General features: G+C 35.3%; 1 pseudogene; it reads right to left on the minus strand.

The window, feature by feature from the left end:
• Nucleotides 1-4,071: 4,071 nt before the first annotated feature.
• LOC112302647 (U6 spliceosomal RNA) lies at nucleotides 4,072-4,165 on the minus strand (annotated as a pseudogene).
• Between the last annotated feature and the right edge of the window lie 8,752 nt (nucleotides 4,166-12,917).

Here is a 12,917-nt window from a genome sequence, read left to right on the forward strand (position 1 = left end):
AGCCACTTGCTCTTCGTTCTTTGTTTTTTTTTTTTTATTTTTTTCAATTCAGTTGTCTTTTTTTAAATTAAATTTATTGGGGTGACATTTGTTAATAAAATTATATAGGTTTCAATTGTACAATTCTATGATACACCATCTGTGTATTACATTGTGTGCCCATCACCCAAAATCACATCACCTTCCATCACCATATATTTGTCCTTCTTTACCAATTACTACCTGCCACCCCCCTTCCCTCTGGTAACCACCACACTGTTGTCTGTTTCTATGAGTTCTTATTTATCTGTTCATTTGTTGCTTTCAGTTTTATCCCACATATGAGTGAAATCATATGGGTCTTGACTTTTTCTTTCTGACTTACTTTGTTTAGCATGATATTCTCAAGATCCATGAATGTTTTTCATTCTCATCACCAATAAGCAACAAAGCTTTCAGATCTGCAATATCTCTCAGATGCTATAGGAACACGGGAATGCATAAAAAGCAAAGCACATCTCCTTGGACTCCTGACTTTCTGATATAGATTATAAACTTCTCAGAGCAGAGAATATGTTCATTTAGCTGCACAAATATAGCATCTCATTCATAGTGTTTAATTTTTAAAAATCTGTTCATTGTTGAGTATTTACAACCACAATTGCTTACCACATGTTACTATGTGTCCTTTGGTTTACTTCTGTTCTTCGTTTTCTATCTCTTTTATTTTTACTTTATTTAAATTCTTGTTTATCCTATTAGAGGTGTCCCAATATTTCCCCTTTAGCACTCCTCCACCTAGCCCACACCCGACTCCCACAGTCAATCCCCATGTTGTCCAAGTCCGTGGGTCATTCATACATGTTCTTTGTCTAATCCCTTCCCCTTCTTTTCCCCACTCCTCCCTTCCCCTTTTCCACTGGCAGCTGTCAGTCTGTTCCATGTCACCATGTCTCTGGTTCTCTTTTGCTCATTAGTCTATTATGTTCATTAGATTCCTCTTATAAGTGAGATCACATGGTATTTGTATTTTACTGACTGGCTTATTTCACTTAGCATAATAGTCTCTATCCACGCTGTTGCAAAATGTAGGAATTCCTTTTTTCTTTCTTCTGCATAGTATTACATTGTGTAAATGTGCCACCATTTTTTAAATCCATTCATTTACTGATGGGCATTTAGACTGTTTCCAACACTTGGCTATTGTATATTGCACCACTATATGAACATCAAGTTGCATATGTTCTTTTGAATTGGTGTTTCAGAATTCTTAGTGTATATTCCCAGCAATGAAATTACTGGGTGAAAAGCTATCTCCATTTTTATATTTTTAAGGAAATCCCATACTGTTTTCCACAGTGGCTGCACCAGTCTGTATTCCCACCAACAATGTACAAAGGTTCCCTTTTCTCCACATCTTTGCCAGTACTTGTTTGTTGATTTATTTATTAATGATAGCCATTTTGACAAGTGTGGGGTGATATCTCATTGTGGTTCTAATTTGCATCTCTCTCATGACTAGTGATGTTGAGCACTTTTTCATATGTATGTGGGCCATCTGTATGTCCTCTTTGGAGAAGTCCTTTTCCCATTTTTTAACTTGGATTGTTTGTCTTCCTGGTATTGAGTTATATGAGTTCCTTATATATTTTGCAGATCAAACCCTCATGTGAGGTATAATTGGCAAATATATTTTCTCATACAGTTGGTTCCTTTCTCATTTTGATGCTGGTTTTTTAACTATGCAGAAGCTCTTTAATTTGATATAGTCCCATTTGTTTATTTTTCCCTTTATTTCCCTTGCCCTAAGAGATATATCAGCCAAAATATTGCTACATGGGATATCTGAAATTTTACTGCCTATGTTTTCCCACTAGTACTTTTATGGTATCATGACTTATATTTAAGTCTTTTATCCATTTTGAGTTTATACCAGTGATGGTATAAGTTGGTGATCTAGTTTCATATTTTTTTTGCACGTACTAGTCCAGTTCTCCCAACATCCTTTATTGAAGAGGCTATTATTACTCTATAATATACTCATGCCCCTTTGTCAAATATTAAGTGGCCATAGAGACATGGGTTTATTTCTGGGTTCCCTGTTCTGTTCCATTGGTCTATGTGTCTGTTCTTATGCCAGTACCAGGCTGTTCTGATCCTAGTAGCATTGTAGTGTGGTTTAATATCAGGTATCATAATACTATGGTCCCTCCAACTTTGTTCTTATTTCTCAAGATTGCTGTGGCTATTTGGGGTCTTTTTTTGGTTCCATATAATTTTTGAAGTATTTGTTCTAGATCTGCAAAATATGCCATTCATATTTTAATGCCCATTTGAATTGAATATTTTTTCCATCCCTTTTAATTTCAGGTTGTTCTGACATGGGTCATGTTTTCTTATCCATTCAGCTACCTCATGTCTTTTGATTAAAGCATTTACTCCATTTATGTGTAAAGTTATTATTATGGTTTTGGCCTATATTTATGTTTATTAAAAACTGACATAAACAAATAAAACCCTTACAAATTATATCTCAATGCACACATCACTTTGAAACAGTAATGTTGAGAGGCATTATCACTATGAACCCTCTCCTTCTGCCTCAGCCACATGCTCTTCTTCTTACTCAGCCTTCACCTCTTGCTACAACAGCTCCTTCTTTTTTAGATTTCACTTTTGGTTCAAATACACAAGTAGTGTATCCAGAGGTAAACTGTCTGGCAGAATAAAATATTGAATGTTATTTCCTTGAATACTCAGTGTCTACAGCTGTACACGTTCACAGTTCCTCAGAGTCATTTTCACAGCTTTAAATGAGTATGCATGCTGACATCTACCTGTGATTCTTCCGTGGACCTGTCTCCCATTCTTTAATTAGATGGTTCAGTTTCATGACTCAATTTCATCAAAAATCTCATGAGCTTCATCCTAATGGAGCCATATTGTTTTCAGTCCAAGAGTGTACAAAAAACAATAATGGGGGGTTCACAGAGTACAGTATAAATTGCCAGAAATGCCTACTCCCTGAAGTTATTATTGATAAGTACTTATTCATTGACATTTTTCCCTTTGTACTTGTGTTCCTCTCTCTCTCTCTCTCTCACTGTTTCTACTTCTTCTAAGTCAGTCCCTTTACCATCTCTTGCAATGCTGGCTTGGTGGAAATGTACTGTTTTAGCCTTCTTTTGTCTCTGAAGCTCTTTATTTCACCTTCTGTTTTAAATGAGAGCCTTGCTGGATAGAGTAGTCTTGGTCACCAATATTTACCTTTCATTACTTGGAATATTTCTTGCCAGTCCCTTCTGGCTTGCTTGTAGTGTTTCTGTTGAGAAATCAGCTGCTAGCCTTATCAGAGCTCCCTTGTACATTACTTCCTGTTTCTCTCTTGCTTCCTTTAAGATTCTCTCTTTGTCTTTAAATTTTGCCATTTTGGGGGAAGGGTTTTTAGGAACATCTATAGGGGACACATGGACAAAACCAAATGAGGGTAGGATCAAGGGTGAGAGGTGGGGATGGTGGGGATTAGGGGAGTGGTGTGGAGGGGGAATGGAGACAACTGTAGTTGAACAACAATTAAAAACAGAAAAATAAATTTTGCCATTTTAATTGTAATGTGTCTTGGAGTGGGCTTCCTTGGGTTCATCTTCACTGGGGCCCTCTGTGCTTCCTGTACTTGTGTTACTTTTTCCCTAACCAAGTTAGGAAAGTTTTCTGTCATTGTTCTTTCAAAGAGGTTTTCTATCCCTTGCTCCTATTCCTTCTGATATTCCTGTGATACAAATGTTGTTACGTTTCATGTTGTCCTCAAGCTCCCTTAAACTATACTCGTTCTTTTTGAGCCTTTTTTTCATTTTGTTGCTCTGAGTGTCTTTTTTCTACCTTGTCTTCCAACTTGCTGATTTGATCCTCTGCTTCGTCTAGCCTGATTTTCATTCCTTCTTATGTGTTCTTTATTTCAGATATTACATTCTTTATTTCTACCTGGTTTTTATTTATAGTTTCTATGCCATTTTTCATGCTGATGTAGATCCCACTAAGTTCCTTGCATGTCTCACTAAGTTCCTTGAGCATCCTTATAACCATTATTTAAAAAAATATATGAAACACTTCACAAATTTGCATGTCAATCTTGTGTAGGGGCTCTGTATCATTTCAATTTTAATATATGTGCTGCCGAAGTGGGCACTACTTCTGTTCTTTACAGCCTTTTTCTGCTTAATTTTACATCTCAGAAGTGATTCACTTGTGTGTCACTTGCCATGAGCATTTCTGGTAGCTCTAACCAAGTTCAATCTTGTTCTTTCCATTCCAGAAAGCATATTAGAATGAGAACAAGAAAGTTTGACATTTTCATATCTATGTCTAAGCTCAGAATTATTTTCATCAATAGTTTCTTTTTTTTTTTCTGTCAGTAACAAATTCCTTGTGACTAACCTCAGAGCTGCTAAGGTCCTGTGGTCAAAATCAATGTTTGAATACTACAAATCTAAGAGTTTGAGTTCAACTACAGTGGGAATCACTGAACTTCTGCAATTGTATGACTTCATCTCCACATCACTACTACCCCAAAATAGAGGCTACTTGACAATATTCTTGTAAGCTCTGGCTAAAATTGGAGATCTGTCTTGAAGCCTGTTACTGTATCTAAGCCATAAATGGGTCCTGCTGAAACTTTATTTCCACAACTGCTGATATTGGCTGCTTCTGTGCCTGCCATTCTGGGCTTTGCTTGCTCTGCCCCTAGATTACACATAACTAGGTCTTTCTTTCTAACCTTTTGACATACACTTCTTTTTTGGGACATAACCTCCATTGGATGTCTCATTTCAAAAATGCCAAATCACTTCAATCTCTATCAGATGTATCTATCATGTTTGAATTTCTTAACTCCCTCTCTCTCATTATCTCCCAGTCTTGTTGTCAATTGCAATGTGGCACATAAGACATGATTGTATTTTCTACCCTTATCTTGGTCTCTTATTTTTCGAGTGTTAGAAAAAAGCAGCCTAAAATTCATATTCAGTAACTAAAAGATTATTATGATGATCTTTGCAGAGTTTTCAGCAGTATTATATCTGAATATTTTCTTCATATGTGTGTGTATCAGAATTTTTGGCTGTAATATATCTGAATATTTTCATCATATAAGGACATGATATTTTTAAAGAGAAAAAAAGCAGATCTCTTTACTATATTTTCTTCTGGTGGTAGGAAAAATAGAACAAGTATTGTTTTGTAAAATTATATTACATCACACTAATTAAAGATTTATTTCATGGATAAATAAACCACACATCCCTGCATTCTTTATGGAGATGCTTTACATTTTCCAATTATTTCTTTTACACATTCATTAATAACACAGAACAGTGCAGTTTCCATTAAGCATTTTCATAAATACGAAATATCCAGCTTCCACAGTGTTGAGTCAACATTGTCAATATAATTATGAGTAGTAACTGCACCTCTGCAAAAGCTCAGGTGTCATGAGTAAGTTTCTAAGTGTACGTATGCATGTGCATATATATACATATGTGTGCATGTGTCCTGAGCAGCCATATACTTTTATCTTTATTATCATACCTTATTAAAAATTGAAAAGTTATTGCTTAAAAGATATTCCTTAATTTTGAAAAAGAATTGGCTTCTTGCCTACATAACACTATGATGACAATTTATGATGCATTTTGTCCACAAATCTTGGTTTTACTGATAATTCTAAATGATTATAAAATTATTTTTAATAACATCAAAGAATAACATGTTTTCACATAACTCCACACTAGGAAGACAAACAACTCAATTAAAAAATGGACAAAGGACTTGAACACAAGTTTTTCCAAGGAGGACATACAGAGGGTCCTGAGAGATATGAAAAGATGCTCAGCATCACTAGACATCAAAGAGATGCAAATTAAAACCACAATGAGATACCACCTCACACCAGTGAGAATGGCCATCATAAACAAAGCAACAAACACCAAGTGTTGGAGAGGATGCGGAGAAAAGGGAATCCTAGCGCACTGTTGGTGGGATTGCAGACTGGATGCAGTCACTGTGGAAAACAGTATGGAATTTCCTCAGAAAACTAAAAATGGAACTGCCCTTTGACCTGGCAATTCCACTGTTAGGATTATACCCTAAGAATCCTGAAACACTAAGTCAAAAGAACCTATACACCCCAAGTTACAATAGCCAAGTGCTAGAAGCAACCTAAGTGCCCATCAGTACATGAGTGGATCAAAACACTTTGGTACATTTATACAATGGAATTCTACACAGCAGTAAGAAAAAGGAGCTCCTACTCCTTTACAACAGCATGGATGGAACTGGACAGCATTATGCTAAGTGAAATAAGCCAGGCAGTGAAAGACAAATACCATATGATCTCACCTATAAGTGGAACCTAATCAACAAAACAAACAAGTGAGCAAAATATAACCAGAGACATTGAAATAAAGAACAAACTGACAGTAACCAGAGGGGATAGGGGAGGGGGATAGTGGGAAAAAGAGGAAAGGTTATCAAGGAACATGTATAAAGGACCCATGGACAAAGACAAAGGGGGATAGGATCAAGGGTGGGAGGTGGGGATGGTTGGGGTGGTGGGGAGTGGTGGGAGGAAAACAGACAACTGTGCTAGAACAACAATAAAAAAAAGTAAAGCTTGATTTTAGCCATTTCAAAAAAAAAATGAAGGAAGAGTGAGATGAGAGTAATGAGAGTTAAGTTCCGAGTCGTATCAGATGTCTGCCTGGATGCATTTTTTTCCACTACAGTAAAGGCAGTGAAGGCCATACCATGCAGGCAGGTTTCATCTAGCTGAAGAGACAGAACCTGACATTCAGAGTCACAGAAGTGGTGGGAATGAGGAGAGTAGACCTCAGTGATGGGATCTATGCAGAGAAGGAACTCCAGAATCTTCCACAGTCTTCATGGCAGTACCCTTGAGGGATGTTTTGCCAAAAACTAAGGTCTTCATTCAAAGGTTGAGACTCTACAAGGTCTGGTAAAATACCTTTACTGGGGAAAAAATAACTACTATGCTTCTGCAAGCTGAACAGATGCTGGACTACATACAATGCTGGAAAAAAGTATGAGTTCTGACCTGTGAGACTGAAGAAATCTCGTTGAAAGCCTCAGGCATTTAGGAGACAACCTATAAATGTAATACTAAGTTCCTCTGCCTGGAAATCTAAAATACGTTGGAAAAAGTCAGGTCAACATTCCCATGGTCAGCCTCTGCTTTTGTAACACCGTTTGTATTTGATTTAAATTTCACTTTCAGCATTATCACTTTCTTTCTTTGCTGCACCTTCATTATTGCTGGCTCATTTCCTCTGTCAATTGCCCCCTTTTGGAAAATGCCAGTTTTTCCATGGGAAACGAAAAGGTAACATAGTTATATACTTGCCTGTCTGTGTGTCAAAACCTACATGTACAGTGACCAGTCCTCAATACACTTTGAAAGAAATGATGCGTTGATCACCGAAAATGTGCATCACTGAAAATGTACATCTATCTTTTAGCGATTTGTAAACTGAAGAGCTAGGTTTGTACTTAATGCAAATATTCATAATTAAAACACCGTGGTAACTGAAATATTAACCATGTTGTAGAGGGATTGGTGTTATTTAACTAAACTTGGATAAATGAAATCTGTGTATATTAGACTGTCTTATTAGCTTATAACAAACTTAGTTTGTTTTTTACCAGAAATATACAGCCTTGTTCTCAGTGTTAATAGTAAATTTTATTAATTTTAATATTAAATTTATTTTAATTTTAGGGTGTTAGAAAGTTGACTATAGGTTATTACATATTTAGTCATTTGTCACGTTCCTAAACTTATTTCTGAGTTAGATCACCCCTGTGATGTGTCACCTGTGTGAAGAGCAACCTTACAGAGCTACTAACAGCCTCTTCTAAATTAGCAAGAGTAAATATTAGTGCAATTCTTACTTGCAACTACTGAATGGAGATTCTTTTCTCTTAGAAGAAAGCTAATTTTGCCGTAAAATGTATATATATATATGTGTATATATATGTATACACACACAAATATACATATATATGCATACATATATACATCTATATATGTATATTTTTTAGGAAATGTGAGGTAGTAGCTAGATCAAAACATTTCAGAATGAAAATGTCTGTGAAGGTCAATTGCCAGTTTGATTATTTGGATTAATGATTCAGAGTAATTACTGAATGAGAGTTTATCAAATCAGTGCTGGAGTTCTTAACTTTTTTAAAGATTGCTTGAGTCAAATCATCCAAATCATATTTTTTTGAGGTGGCTTAGTTGGAACCTCATGAATATTGCGTATATAGTGACAGAAGTAGCATTTTCATACAATAATAAGCTACTAAAACTGGCACAGTCTAGATGAACAGAAATGATGAAATTCATATAATTTTTACAGAAAAACAAAATGAGTTAAACAGGCAACAGGCTATACAATTGTGCTACTAAGCTTTTTTTTTTTTTTTTCATTCTAGCCAAATAAAAACAGTAAGGAGTGGCTAACAACTACATTCTAAAAAATATTGAAGGAAGAGAGAAGGAGGAAAAATAAGTCTATTTTAAAGCACATTTAAAAAATTATTCTGCATCATTTGACTTTTTTAAAGTGAATATGTCACTGTGGTAATTTTATAATATATAAAATTATACTAAAAGTTATTCCAAACATGGTGTTCTAGAGAAGTGGTTTCTACTGAGTTAGCTCTTGGTTTATGTAGCCCTTTTCTGTTATGGCGTAACAAATTACTATGAACTTAATAGCTAAAAAGTTGCAGACTCATTATCTAAGTTCCTTAGGTTAGGAGTCTCAGAATGAATGGGTTACTTGAATTCTCTGCTTGGGGTCTTTCACAGTTGAAATCAAAGTGATTGTCATGTGGCATTGTCTGGGGTTTGGGTCTCTTCTTAGATCTTTTAGGTCATTGGGAGAATTCAGTTTTTTGAGGTTGTAACTACTGACGTCCCTGTTTTGCTGGCTGGCTATCAGGAGACATTCTCAGTTCTTAGAGGTTTGTCCCTCATGACACTCCCCCTGTCCAACTCACAACATCACAGTGTACTTCCTTCAGGCAAGGAGACTCCTTCCTCTGATGCTTCTCCCTCTAAGGACTCAAAGTCAGCTGGTCTGTAAATCATGAATGTGACATCACATTTTATCCAATGGTTGTATTCATACTCAAGGGAGGGTTTATTGGGTCCACGTTAGCATTGTGCCTACCACAGTTAAATATCTTTGGAAGAAAGGATAGCTGCTAACTTGATCATCTTAACCTTCCGCATTAGCCTAGCTTTCTTCTGCATCTTTTATGACATATATAAAAATAACATGGCAAATTATAGGTGCAGGCACCCATTTGTGCCTGACATGGCATCATTTTTTCTTAGAAGAACAAAGAAAAGAAGGTCAAAATTTATAGGCAATGATCAAAGAAAACCAAATAAATTCTTGTGTATTTACAGCCCCAAGATACGGTGAATACATTCTAATTAAATACCTGACCCTCCATTCCTATTTCTCTAAGTTGAATCATTTTAAAAAGCTTATATGTTATAGACATACCATCTTCTTCACAATATCTCTCTTGAATTCTCCATTTACCAGCAAGTCAATGTCAATGATAGAGATTTACAAAGAAAAGTCTTCAAATTTGGTACAATTCTTTTTCTTTCATACCAGTTGCATAACACACTGGTGATACTTAACATCTCTGTTCCCTACCAAATTCTCAATTTTTTGAACCATCCATTTGTAAGTATATTATGAGCACAGATATTTTTCTCTATTAAATATCTACTCCTAACAACATTATAATTTAATATATTAGACTATATTTTTATAGTCAGTCTGATTCCTTACTTGTTTTGAAGGTTCTAAACTTACTCTTATTTTGCAGGTTCTAAACTTACTCTTATATTGTTTCTCTTATGCCTTGATGTGGCAAAAAAAGAAAAATCCAATACACTTACATGTTTATGTTCATAGCTATTGCACACATTTTTTTATGAGTCATCTTGTAGCTCTACAATTGGGATAACACTATGGCTCTACTGGGCTATTTTATGAGGCAATAATCTTGTTGCTTATGAGTGAACTAGATTACAGTCTTATAAAACTACAGAAGAAATGCTATTGCCTTACAAATACTTTTGGTTGATCTTACATTTATTTTTAAATTATATCCACTAAAGGTATAGTTAGAGCCAAAGTTCTTCAGCTACAGTCTAACTGAAAATCAAATTAGAAAAGCACAAAATAAAAATACTTGCTGATGTATGTGCCTTGAAATTTTCTTAAATTATGACTTGAACTTTTCTTTATTTGGCTACCTGGAATATATGTGTGCCTCCTCATTTTTAAATGATATTTTGTGAAATATCTGTAATATGAATACTGTTTAAAAAGTGAAACATCTATAATTTATTTAGCCAATATTATTAAAGTGATTATTTTGTTTCTTGAATCATTGTTTTGTACTTTCTGTATGGTCACAGGTGCTTAAATTTGAGGGTGAATAGGTCAATGTTGGATCTCAAGCTTCTTCCCTCTACTTCTAATGTCAATTTTATCTCAATTAAACAAAATTCTAAGAAAGATCACATTTATTGAAGATTTGTTGCTTTCAAGGAAGAATGCATCTGAAATTAAGAGCTAACTACATCATGTGATCTTCCCAAGTACATGTGGTACACATACAGAACAGATAAGCAGGCCATAGCTGCTATGCATTTTTCTCTTTTTGTCCTTGAGACATTCTCTTCCTACCTAGTATTCACATGATTATACATACCAAACACAACTAATTTAATTTGGGATCTAAGTAACTGAATCATCAGGGATAAAAAAATCTAAAGTCTATCCTGATTTTCCTTATAACTTAGACTTATCACTTAAAAAATAAGTTTGAGATACTTGTGACAATACTTTAAATGTCATCTTTTTAATGCAACATAATTTTATACCTTTCTTTTAAAAACTTTTACTGACTTCAAGTTTTATAATTTCATCTGTTGACCACTTATGCTCCCAGACCCTCCCAAGGGGTCACTTACAGATATTTCCATAGCAATCCATGGCTTTCTGCATCTCTCTGCCTGAGGGCATTCTCTAGCTACAAGACCATCTTCAGCTGTGCTGGGCAGGGAAATTGATGGTCTAAAATAGGAGCTGACAAATCATGGCTGTCAGGCCAAATTCAGCTTACCACCTATTTTTGTAAGTAAAAGAAACATAACCACAACCATTTGTTAAAAGGTTTTTTATAGTTGCTTCCGCTTTCCAATGGCAGTGCTGCATAGTCTGAGAGATCACATGACTTGCAAAGCCCAAGATGTTTATTATCTGGCCCTTTACTGAAAAAGTTTGCTGACCACTGATCTAGAAGTTAATTTTAACCACAGGGAAGTAGTAAATACCCATTTCCTCACCACAAGGGAGAAGTTTTAAGGTTTGTCCCACACATGCTAAGCTCCCACTGCCCACAAGTATTAATAGTTCAGTAATGCACCTTTATTGGCTTTCCTCTTTCTGTTTTATGACAGCACATTCTTATCAAACTTTCTGGGATCATCTCTCAAATGAAATACTTGTATTCAAAGTCTTGTATCAGAATGTGACTGTGAGGACCCCAAAATCAGATATCTTCTATTCAACATAATCTTTTTATCTGTCCAACAATTGCTTAAATTAACATAGCACATTGCTACATGACAAGATTTCATTCAATATTTATTCAACTTTCACTGAAAACCTTATGTTCTAGTCTATAAAATATGGGTACAATTTTGAAAAATCTAAGGGATATATTTCTGAACTCTCTTAACCTTTGGCACCTTTGTTGCTCATATTCAGAATTAAGTTTAATTTATGTTGGCAATTTTCTGTGTATCTTATAGTATAAAATACACATAAATTCTCTTCTATTCTTAAGATATACAGTAATTTATAATCCATCAACATAAATGAACTCACTGTAGGGCACTCTGAGGAATGGTGAATATTCCTACCCCTTAAACAAGACTAAGAATGGAGATATGACTCCTTGCCCTTGATTTGAACAGTGCATCAGTGGTTGGGAAAGTAAGTAGAAGATGTTTGAGAAAGTCTTAAGAACCAGAGACATCATCATTCGTGTAAATGAAAACCCTTTTGCTACAAAGCATGCTAAGCATCCAGGGCTACCATGACCCAACTAGCTATCTGTTGGGTTATGTAACCACAATGAAGACTCAGTGTAAGAGCTGGCTTTTTAGGAAGAAGGCAAGCACATACTGACATATCCTATCCCAGCTAATGTTTACGGAAGGGCTTAGAATCTGTAAACCCCACATATTGAGACAAACTAATCAACAATACTGGACTATAATCATCAGAGGCTTCAACTGTCTTCTAATGTCTAATTACAAAGCAGAGAGCTAGAAGGAGATAGTTATGTATGAGCAGCCTCAGTGGGTTTATGGCAGCAAATTAAGGTGCCAAGTCTTTACAAAGTAAAGTTTGGAGACATTGTGAGTTTGGTAAAAATATGTTATCAGTCAGTGGTATCCAGAGATCAGTTCTTATGATTTCTCTATTTTATTTTATTTTTAGAAATAGCAGTTGTGATTTTTTAAGTGGTGGTGTCATTTTGCAGAGGAATGAATCTGGAAGACAATTCTGTAGTTTCATTTTCTCTTTATTCTAGTATCCTACAATAACTTTTGGGTCTGGAAAATCTAGAGACGTTATAGTCATATACCCCAGCATTTGTTCAGAGTGACTTGACTGTGGCTACTTCTCTGGGATCTAAAAGCTGACCACAGTGAGAAATCTAAACTTTTTAAATATATGGTTTGTATTACAAAGAATAGGTTGAGGGATATTGAATGAACAGGTCTAAAACTCAGGCTTTGACACTTATTCTTTGCA

Source organism: Desmodus rotundus, chromosome 2 (genome assembly GCF_022682495.2).
Source record: "Desmodus rotundus isolate HL8 chromosome 2, HLdesRot8A.1, whole genome shotgun sequence".
NCBI lineage: Eukaryota > Metazoa > Chordata > Mammalia > Chiroptera > Phyllostomidae > Desmodus > Desmodus rotundus.